We start from the raw sequence: 11,572 nt of genomic DNA on the forward strand, positions 1-11,572 counted from the left end.
TGATGGTAATTTTCGTTTTTTTTATTTGTTAAGGCCAGTTAGTTTTGCTGACCATTATTTCTATTCCACTCTTTTTAATTGTTAGACATTTTGTCTAAGTTCAACTTACTGTAGGTCGAAAATGTCAACTTTAAAATCCCAAACTGATACATTATGGTCATTTTAACAATATATTTTATGTTGCCTTTCAAAAAAAAAAACGAGGATGAAGAAAATGGTGAATCGGTTTTGTTTTGGGGCACGGACAATATCTCGTCATTGAACAGTCACCATTTAGACCATTTTAACTATCTATCCACCCTGGTAGATGTATGCTTTTACAATGATCCGAGCAGCGTGGCGCAAAACTTCAAGGCGCGTTAAGTGCAGTTGTGCGCACTTTTCACCTTAACATGCGTGAAATACCATTGTGTGCACATTTAGCTCCGGCCTGCACAACAGTTTGCCCCGCGCAACGGCCTCCACAGCCCCTCATAATCTAACTACCCCCATCCCATCATCATCATCAACACCCCCGTGCGCCTCCTCCTCCTCCTCCGCCCCATGTGACCACCAGATTGGAGGCGCGCGTCGGTCTCAGACACCGGCAGGTTAGTGAATCCGCTCCCCGCTCCCATGGGGTCCCATCACGGCTGCAAGCTGTCACATATGAGGCGGGGACAACACAGATATAAGGCGACACACACCCACCCTGACTTAGCTGTTTCTTTCTCCTCTACTGCCTGGTGAATGAAAAGGAGCAGTGGTTTGATGCTCTCTGTTTTTTTTTGTTTTGTTTTGTTTTTTTTGTCTTTCTCCCTTTATCCTCAGTGAGCTGCATGTCCACAGGCTTCAGTAATGTCAAAGTAGCCTAAATAAATCATAAGGTGATTAAACAGACGTCTTCCTCTTTGTGCTCATCATATGGTCTGTAAAACTTCCAGAAGGTTTAATTAACCTGATTTGTTCTTAAAAACCCCAAAGTCTTTCTTTATTGGATTTGAATTTAACTGTTTATTTCACACTTTTGTCAGAAATATGCGGGTAAAAAATAGTGGGAAATTTGACATTAAGATGGGCGCTCTGTTTTCAGACATATGAAATACTATGAAAGCATTAAATACAATTCTTATTCATTTTGGAAGATTTAAAAACAAACACGAAAAACCACAGCAAAAGCCATGCCAAGAATGCTCCCAGCTTTAGGAAGTATTTTATAGACAATGGGTGCATCTAGGATCGTTTCCATTATAGATGAGTTTATCTGTTACAACAGCTTAAAATGTCAAAAGCATGAAGAGTAAAGTTAAACATCGGCTACCAGTTTTCAGAACCAGATGTTACATCTTCAGATTGCTTGTTCTGTCTGACCAACAGTTCAAAGAGCAAATTAAAAATAATCCATTTACAGTGAAATAAAACTGAGAAAAACCGGGGCTCATCCAGTCTTTAGATGTTTAGCTGATTGTTAAAATATTTGATTAAAAATTGTTCATGTATTAATATAGGCTGATTGTACAGGTGTGTGGAAAAAAAAAAAAAGATAAACATTACAATATAGGTTCTTGGTTAGTTTATACATTTTTTTAAAGGCTGCAAAATGCATTTTCTGGCAGAAGACAGTGCAGCCAGACTGTAGCTGTGTATATGATCTGGCTCAGGCTGCTGATGCTTTTGGACAAGTATCCCTCTGGTCAGGTGATCTCCCCCACCCCCCACCCCCTTTTTTGTTCCTCCAGAAAGTGGTAGGAATTTGAGGGCCTGGGCAACCGACACCCCAGAAACTGTATTTCTTCTGGCAGTGCAGCGCTCACAGCTCTACAGTTTAATCTAATTTTAAGTATTTAAGACCAATACTGATATTAATATTTGACTCTGATAAGCTAATAGTCTTTGAATATTCGAAAAAGTATCACTGATATAAGAAAAACTGGCACCAGGAGCAGTTTTACTGTAATGGTCCATACTGACCTGTCAGTGTTAATAATCTATCTGTGGACATGTGCTTTATTTTGTTGAATCTTCTCCCCGTGAATTATTGGCATTCAGTCCATAAGCTTTCCTACTAATAATGCCTGCTGGGCCTCCTCAGCTTCTCAGGTTTTTGTGGTAGAGAAAAAAAATTACTTTTTATTTATTTGTTCAATTGAGCAGGCGTGTTAAATATATGTCTAGATATGTTTAGTAAAATGTGCATAGCCTTTGAATAAACTCTGGCATCTCTATCATTTCAGAACATAGAGTAAAGCATGTCTTTTGAGGGGGATCTCTGTTATAAAATAGACTCCTCTCAACAAACAAACAGCATTAAAACAAGACAGAAAAAAATAAAGAACAAGTCGCTTGCTCTGGAGCTGGTGCTGCAACCTGGACCAGTCACGGATGCAAATGATGCACCTTAACGCCATCAGGTACTGGAGTTGACAGAAAATAATGAGAACCCGCTGAATCTTTTATAAGGTTAACACTCACATTTCCCAGTCAGCTGTCACACAAGAAAGAATTTAGCACATGCATGCGGGCAAAATAAACCTTCATCGTCTCATTAATGCTGACAGGGCCCTGGACCGGCAGCTCCCAGCGCCAGCGCCGCCACCACCTTCGTTTTGTGTAGGTAATTTGCAGCGGAGACAGACCCCCTTCTACTGGAGAGAAAGAGAGGGAGGAGGAGGGAGATATTACGGAGGAGAGCAAGAGTGAGAGGGAAAAGAGGGGAATGGTAGAGGATCGTGGAGCGAGTGCAGAAGAAAAGAGGGGAGGGAAGGTGGGTCTGGGGGGAGGGTGGAAAGATGGCTAGCGCGCCAGGAGTCTGATTCTCCCCTAATTGGAAGCATTGGGCATTGTCAACGGAGGATTTTCAGCTGCTCGCTGACAGGTAGAGCCGTCAGAATGATAGCCCACTTGTCAGCGCAAAAGACCAATAAAAACAAACCACTTTTGATTTAATTGGAGGCCTAACCATGGTGTGTGTGTGAGGTAGAAGCTGTGTGTGTGTGTGTGTGTGTGTGTGTTGCCTGCAGGGCCAGAGCCACGGGGAGGTGGGAGGATGACTGGGGGCATTCGTGTCTGCGCGTGTGAAGGAAACCATCACTCTAGCCATCAGCGTGCTCACCCTGCCTCCATCTTTGCCATCACTCCTTGGCCTCGCTCTGGTCCGGCAGCTCTCTGGGGTATGCTGGTCACCTGCCACCTGCGGTGAGGGGGTTTCAAGAGAGGCAGGTTTTGATTCGGTCCCGAAGGGATTCCTGGGCTGTAACATCAGACCGAAACAGTTTCTCTCTCTTCTTTACCCTTACCCACCTCACCCCCCCTTTTCGTCTTCGTCCTCCATCGACAGACTTTGGTTCTTGCTGCAGATGCCAGGCTTTCAGAACAGGACAAGAACAGTCAGCGTGTCTATAGACTTAGATTCTTATGACCAGAGGAAACAGTGAATCATAAACTTTTCTCTCCATGAGAGCAGATGTCACAGTGAGGTGAGTGTGTGTGTCTAGTGGTGTCCATGTAGTGGTGCTCGTTAAAGACATGTTTACAGAATGTTGGTGGAAATAACTAATGCTGAAGTGCAAATGGGCTATAAAGCAAAAATGGAAGCAAAGGGCAGTTTTGGGCTTCAGAGCAGGTTATGGACTCAAATTTGACTCTTGAGTTCCTCACCTTTTTTTTAAAGAATGATCATGATGACGTGGCACCATTTTTATTTTCATTGTTATATTCTGTTCTCTGTTGAGAGCCTCAGCACCGGAGTCAGAATCATTGAATGTTCAAACAAACTTGGTCATTGCAGATGATTCTGGTTCTGATTGTTCCATTCTTCAGGAAGAGCACTGGGATAGATCTGCATAATATGACTAAATGTATATGGTCAGGTCCATAAAGAAATGTTTCTCACACTTTGTTGTGGAAGAACTGGACTTGCCTGCACAGAGTCCCAGACCTTAACCCCATCCAACACCTTTGGTATGAACTGGAATGGCAACTGTGAGCCAGGCCGCATCACCCAGTATCAGTGTTGACTTCAGTGATGCTCTAATGGGAGTAAATCACTGCAGCCAGGTTCCAAAACCTTGTGGGAAACCAGAAGTGTGGAATCTGTGCTCAGATGCTGATGGTTGCTATTTAACTAAATAACAGCTTGGTGGTGGTGTATACAGCTCTTTGCCACTTAAAAAGTGTCAGAGAGAAGATAAAAGATGGGAAAAGGAATAACTGAACCTAACTTTACTCTTGCATAACTGATTTCAGTGGTGGAGGTCTTGTGTATCTCATTATCTCTCCCATGGGGTTCGGATTCCCATGAGGCCACTTACACCTAGGTAAATATTTGCATTTTGTAACGTTGAGCTTTCATTGAAATGTCAACCAAAGGTCATGTGATTGTGCAATAGCTTCATCCGTTCATGAAGCCACTCTCCTGATAAGATCACACTTGCTGTCTCCACTTGTTTAATCGGTGCGAAGCACTTTTATTAGTTTGAAATGATAATGTAGGTTATTTCTTCACCTTCAGGTGATGAGTCATTAAATTAAACTGCAAATAAAACTGATAAGTCTGCTTTCAGTATGCTGTAATCAAAATATTTAACGTTGTGCTCACACCCAATACAAAAGACCTTGATTAATTAGCAGTTATAATAATTAGGATGCCTGAATGGACTCCAGCAACTAATGTGTGTCTGTTTCATTCTAGGTCCACACGTGCATCTAAATATGCACCACCACCCATCCTGCACCGGTGGCCTGGCCCCTTGCAGCCAGTGTTTTATTATTCTTGACAGAGTTCAACGAACACATCTGGTCAGAGGATAAGAGGGGATGGAGGAATGGTGCCAAGAGGCAGAGAGGTGAGTGAGGAGCCAGTGGGGAGGGGTGTGGGGAGGCGGTGGACGAGGACCTACGACCATCCATCATGACCATACCCCATGAGGAATGCTAGCCTTTTCATAAGGCTAACACTGTTTCCCCTGACTTTTGGTCAACTGGACCTAAACTGTGACGTCCACTGGAGCCATCAGAAGTGAACTGGCGATCTCACTGTAAATACATTTAATCTATTTAGTGTTGTTTGTTGGTATTTTAGTGAGCTGTGGTGCTTCATTCATCATTTCAATAATACGCTAGGCAGTTCCCAGTAAGACCCTGTCCTCCCAGTTGCTCAGATGTCTAAAATTATTCATGCTTTAGTGACAGAGACCTCTAGCAGCTGTGTGAATGAGGACTCTGGTCGTCATATCATGACATTGTTATACAGCCATAAGAGGAGGTGGATAGATGGGTTGTCAAAGTGTGGGACTTAGACATGGGAGACTATTTGTGTCCTGTTTACTTTCACCAGTTTCCACTTTAACCATGTAACTATGACGATGAAGTTCCAGTTTTAATGACGGTATAAATTTTACCCAAACCATGGTTTCCACTAATCCCACCAAGTCATTTTTGTGCCAAAACAGTAATTTGATTATTTTTTTCAGTAATGAATTGTGTAAGACATTACAGATTGAAATTAATTCATTACATTTAGAGTCACTGATTTGGGGGGTGATGTGTTTGCTACTGTATCTTACCTGGAGTTTGATGAAGGGCCGATAATAATTTCATGTCTGTGCATTCACAGGGCGGACGGCTGCAGGATGCATTAGCTTGGCACAGGAGGCATGTGCAGAGTTGTTAACCTCTACCAGAAGAGGTGACATGCACCTCTCAGTAGCTCAGGTTGTGTCTTCTTGGCTGGCAGCTAGCCACTTGTAGCTTTGCCTACATTTGGTTTGTAAGCCTTTAGTTAGGGATGGGCCTTTCAAGGATTCTACAAATGGCCAAGTTAACATTACCCATTGATAACCCTCCTAACTGCATTGAGCTTTTTGAAGCACGGTGTCTTTTGGATGCGTTGTAGTTGGCTGTGTGTGGCTATGTAACAAAAGTGATGTATCAAATTAACCTTTCGTTGTTTAGCAGTGAGTATTGAGTCACTTTGGAATGCAACATATTTTGTCATTCAGTTTTAAGGCCCTGTTGGCCATTACTATTCCAAAGTGATTATTTTTGATTCTTTACTTTGAGGAACACATTTTTCTACAAATGCTAAGCTTCTTAAATGTTCCAATATTTGCAGTTTTAATGCAAGACAGACTTGCTAAACAAACTTGCAAAGTAGTCTAATGTATAGAGCTATGGTTTTAATATAATACTAAGAATGTGGCCAAGCAGTGGATGCCAGCTTTGGTACTTGACAATACAGATGCAACCAATGAATTTGTCATTTATTAATTTATTTGTCAAATGTGTTTGACATGCTAAGGCCAGTGAATGTTTAACTACTTGAGAAATTACTCGCTTTCATAAATTATAAATTAGTTGTGTTTATTTTTTGCTGATTGAGAAATTAGGTAATCAACTTGAAACTCAGCTGTCTTTCTCAGCGGTAGCATGGATACTTATCCAACATTTATGTTTCATTACAGCAGCTAAGGCAGTGCTAGATAACAGTCATTTTGGCTGCAAAGTGTCAAAGTTCAATGTTAACCCCCCTCCCGAATGATGGTGTTTTGGTGGGTTCACATTGGGCTGGGGGTCCCTTGCAGCTGCTGCAGGGAGACACACATGAGCTGGTGGGCAGTGTGGAGACTTCACCCTCCAGCTCCTGTTCCTCCAGGACTGGGGCTCCAGGTCCAGGTTCACCAGCTACCCTCTATCCTGCCAGGGGAGACTGAGGCAGGCTGGGCCCTTGGCCTTGTCCCTCCATGTGGGGAGATGGGGGCAATGAAGAGGGCAAGCTTGTGGTCATGAATCACATCATGAGTGTCACTCAGGACACACACACTTACATGCACACCTAAACACAATTTACAAGACTAATTAAAACAATTTTATAGCGAAATGCTGCAGAAGACCTTCCCAAAGGGACAGAGCTTTGGTTCCTCTGAGATTGCCACACAATTGTTTTCCTCATCAGTTAAATCTGTTGTAGCCTAATGGTTCTGATACATTCATTGTTTAGTCTAGTGTCCTTAAATTGCTTGTTTTGTCCAACTAACAGGCCAAAACCAAAGATATTCAATTTTAAGTTATTTCACAGTAATATTAAGGCTAAAAAAGGCCAGACCACATATAGCAATCAGCAATCAGTTATTAAAGCAATTCCAAATTATTTTTTTTTGATGAACTATTTGACTAATTGATTTACTTCTACTCCCCCGGTTATTTATTAATTTCTTTTTGTGTAATAGGTAATAAATATGATTATAATATGGTGTAGTTTTGCAGAAATGAATGATTTTAGGGGAAACATCTTTCTGTGCTGAAAATCTTCAATTTTATTTCTCACTATGCAGACTGCAGTATTTATTGTATCATCATGAAATGGAACTATTTCTAAATGCATGTTTTCATTTACACAATTTTTGCTCATAATCCTAACTAAGTCATTGTTACTGAAAAACAAATCCAGACCTTACTCTCGTTCACTCACTAGGTGGCTGATGGTAGGGGGGCTCCACCGTTCGTCCTGGCCTTAAACTCATGCTCCCTAATTTGGCCAATATGCAGGTAATATGTGGGGTCACAACATCTCAATTATCACACCTCCTGTCAGCAGCTCCCAATCCTCTGCTCACGGCTAACTTCCCCTCCAACATGCCTTCACCCCCTGCCCTCACCACTCCCACCGTGACTTTTATTGCTTCATTAGTATGCTCCACATGCTCCAGTGCACACCCACGCTCCACGAGCTTTCAAACCCTAACAACTTTTGGCAGATCGGTCTGTGATGAAGGGATGATGAGGGAGTGTTTCTAGTAAAAGCCCACCTACCTAATGCTGTGGCCTATTTTCTTCCGAGTGCGCGCCCAGCCTGGTGATGCAGAAAGCAGGGGAACACCTGAAAGCTCACAATAGATGAGATGACCCTTCTAGAGCTGGAACCAGTAGCTTAGTTTGAGGAGTATGTTTCTCCACAAAACCCTTTATTTATTTATTTATTTAGATGTTTTCCAAGAATCCTAATGGGTCAGTGTTAAACCGCTTGTCTTATTTTTAAAGCTATAATAAAGATAACAATGTTTCCTGAAACAATTTTTGAAGCTGAATATTTGATGACAGAAAAAGTAACCAAGACTTAAGTGGTGACCAGTCACCCAGTACCCACTTCTGATACTTGACAGCTTTGTGATATTCAGGGCTCTGAGCACACAGTTGTCGGCAAAAAAGTAATGATGCCCAGTACTTGTCCCCACACCTGCTACAGCTCACACCTGACACAGATCACTCAGCTTGTCCAGCTACCTTGACCACCTGCTCTCATGCAGTGATGTCTGATTTTTGAATACCTGTTGGGGTGCATGTTATATTTTCCTGTCACAGCCATCCATTCTACAGCTAAGCAGGTATGTCCAAGGTGTGTTTAGAGTGTGCTCGTGTGAGTATGTGTGTGTTTGTTGGTGGTAAGAGTGTTCAGAGTAGAGAATAAGACCCCAGAAAATGCTCATTAGAGTTGACCTTGGCACTTGGAGCCGGCGTTTGATGGATCGGGTACAGGGCCAAACAAGCCCCTGGGGAGCCATGATCTTATCTCTTATTGTACACACACACACACACACACATACACACACACACACCCTGCTGACCCTGCCCCCTCCTTCCCCACTCACTCACACTCCTCTGCTCTACACGCATCACAGGAAGAATAAATCTGTGTCTGACACCACAGGAAAAAAGAGAGGAGAGGAGGGAGGGGAGGCCTGAGGGAGTAAAGCAGAGAGAAGGCAGTACTTGAAGAGAGATAGATAGGGGGTAGGGGTGGGGGGGTCGTCAGGAGGAGAGAGAGAACACACAGAGGGCCGAGGAAAACCAACAGCTCACTGAGGTGTCATTACCTACATAAGTCAGATGTCTGCGTGAAAAAAAAATCTGCAAGGCACATGGGGTGCTAAAGGGAAACTGAAGAAATTGGCTGAGTGGGGGAGGAAGGAAGGAAGAGGGGTGAGGATCAGTGGATGATGAGTCTGAGATGAAAGACGACTCTCAGGTGTCCCTGTAGCACGTTCATGGTTTGCTCTGTTCCTCTTACCTGTCCTTCTTCTCGATGACACACATATATAGCAACACGCCCACACTATTGCCACTGCCACACACACACATGCACACACACTGTGTTTTGATTCCTTGTGGGGACTTTACATTGACTTACATTCATTTCCTGTAGACTTATCCTAACCTTAACCATAACCACTACTTGCCTACCCTTAAACCATGTTGCCACCCTAAAATCCCTTGATTTTGATCCCAAATCCCCACAATGTGTTAACAGGTCCCCATAATGTAAGTAATACAACAGCACACACACACACACACACACTGCTCCCAGCCAGGGGACACACCAAACACACAAAGAGACATGAGGCAACATCCACCTCCAGGATGGCAAAGTTTCTCCCCCACCACCCAGCATCCCTATATCCACAGGAGTGGCATCACAAGCTTGTGGGCGCTTTGTGTTCTCTTCTTCTGCTGCTGTGCTACGGGGAGAAAGTGACACTCTGAAGTCTTAATTGAGGTTTACCTGGTGTTTTTCCCTCTGTGTTGTTGCGCATTAAAGTGTGGTTAAACTTTATAATCAAGCCTACAGGGTTTACAGTGTAGAGCAGGGAAAGCGAGGAGCGTGTGATGACATTACAAACACTGTTGTTTACCGGGCTGCTAGCAGCACCAGCTAGCTCGCTACCTGAATCTGCAGAACAACAACAACAAAACTCTGCCACATTCTCGCTGTCAGTCAACAACCCTCTAAACAAACCTCCAATTGTTCCCAGAAAAAGAATATGAGTAGAATGCAACTATTTACCAAATCTTTGGGCATGTTTGAATGGCTCCCTCTATTTTCTCTTTGCACTCCGTCCCCCCCCCCGTCCCCCCACCTTGCTCCTGTCTGTCAGTCTGTCTTTGCAGAGATCTGGGAGGGACTGGGAGACTGATGTCTCAGCTCCTCCAGGATCCCACCAGGAACGCCTTTTGACAGTTGCAGGAGCAGCAGGATACAGTGCAAAGATGTTGCTGTAATTGCACCTGGTTGCGTCATGAAAAAGTAATAATTTGCTGTCAAGGACGTCAAGGTGTCAGTGTTCGGCAGGAGCTGATAAGGTATTGACTGCCTCCAGAGTGCTCACTCACTCACTCTCACTCATACTCCTTTATAAAGTTGACTCCCAGAGAAAGAGGGAGACAGCAGAGGCTGGGGAACAGGGGAGAAAAAGTAAGGGGAGATAAAAAGGACAAAAGGAGAGAAATGAGCGACAAAAAATAAGCTAAAGACAGCCAGTCTGCATGCTCTGAGCCCCAAGACATTAATTGCACTCTGTTTGCCACTTCGCAAACCCTGTTCATTTATAATACATGCACAGATTGCATTAAATAATACATAAGCGATCAACAGGCTCAAGCAGTGTGGTGTGCTCCCTTTAAGTTGAATAATACACAATTACCACCTGGCTCACTCTTCCATTCACTTTGATTACTGTCACATGGGTTTTGACTTCCCACTGGCTGACATACACAGGCTGGGAAAAAAAAATTGTGACTTCTTGTTGTGAGGTGGACCCTGCTGCTCACAGTGAACCCCGATCATAGAGTGAACACAGACCCTCATGGGAAAGGCCGACCTCCTCTGCTCACACACAGGTGAGCATTTGTGTGGTGCTGAGGCCATGAAATGAAAAAGTAGAGAGCATGTGACAAGGGCACAAATGAGTGTGCCTTCAGGAATACCTTGTCTTTTGCATATTAGGCTGCTCTTATTTAATGAGTAGAGGGTCAGATATTGTTTGAATTTTTACACTTTCACCAAATTTGAAACATTACCTAAGTTTGGTTACACCAAAGGAATCCTCAGGTCACCTAATGTTTTCTGTTTAGCACTGCACTTGAAGCAGTTATGGTCTTCCCACTGCTGACGTTCCCATTTGATCTGATGCAGTAGCACCAGTACTCCAAAGAACATGGCAGAAAGAAAACAAAGCAGTTGTGGCCCAGTAGGTGGAACGGGTTGTTTCTTAACCATAAGGTTAACAGTTCGATCCCTGGATTCTCCAGTCCACATAGCCAAGATGCTTCCAGTGGCTATTGCCATCAGTGTGTGAACAACTGTGTGTGTGAAGGAGTGAATAGACAAATAGTGTAAAGCACTTTGAGTGTGCTTCAGTGTGTAGAAAAGCACTATATAAGTCCAGATGCCCCTGTGACTCTTATTAAACAGTCTTATGTCACAGTCACGGTCAGAATTCAAATGGAGAAATATTAATTTAAAAAGTTACAGCTGGCACTGTAATGTTTTGCTTAGCTTTACACAGGTGATGTGAGTCTAAGAGATTTGTGTACAGACACTGGTGTCGTGAAACAAGTCGCAAACCTCAAGTCAAATCATATATCATCTGCAAGTTGCAATAGATTCATGATAAATTCAAGTGAAATTTAGTGATGCTTGAACATTTCAGACACAAATGCTTACAGGGTCACCCACCGCCACCAACACCAATTCAGTTAAAGAGATGTTGACAAGGTCTGACTAATGGTGCTGGACACACCACAAAAACGACAGCGATGG

The sequence above is a fragment of the Monopterus albus genome, unplaced genomic scaffold, assembly GCF_001952655.1.
Source record: "Monopterus albus unplaced genomic scaffold, M_albus_1.0 scaffold50.1, whole genome shotgun sequence".
NCBI lineage: Eukaryota > Metazoa > Chordata > Actinopteri > Synbranchiformes > Synbranchidae > Monopterus > Monopterus albus.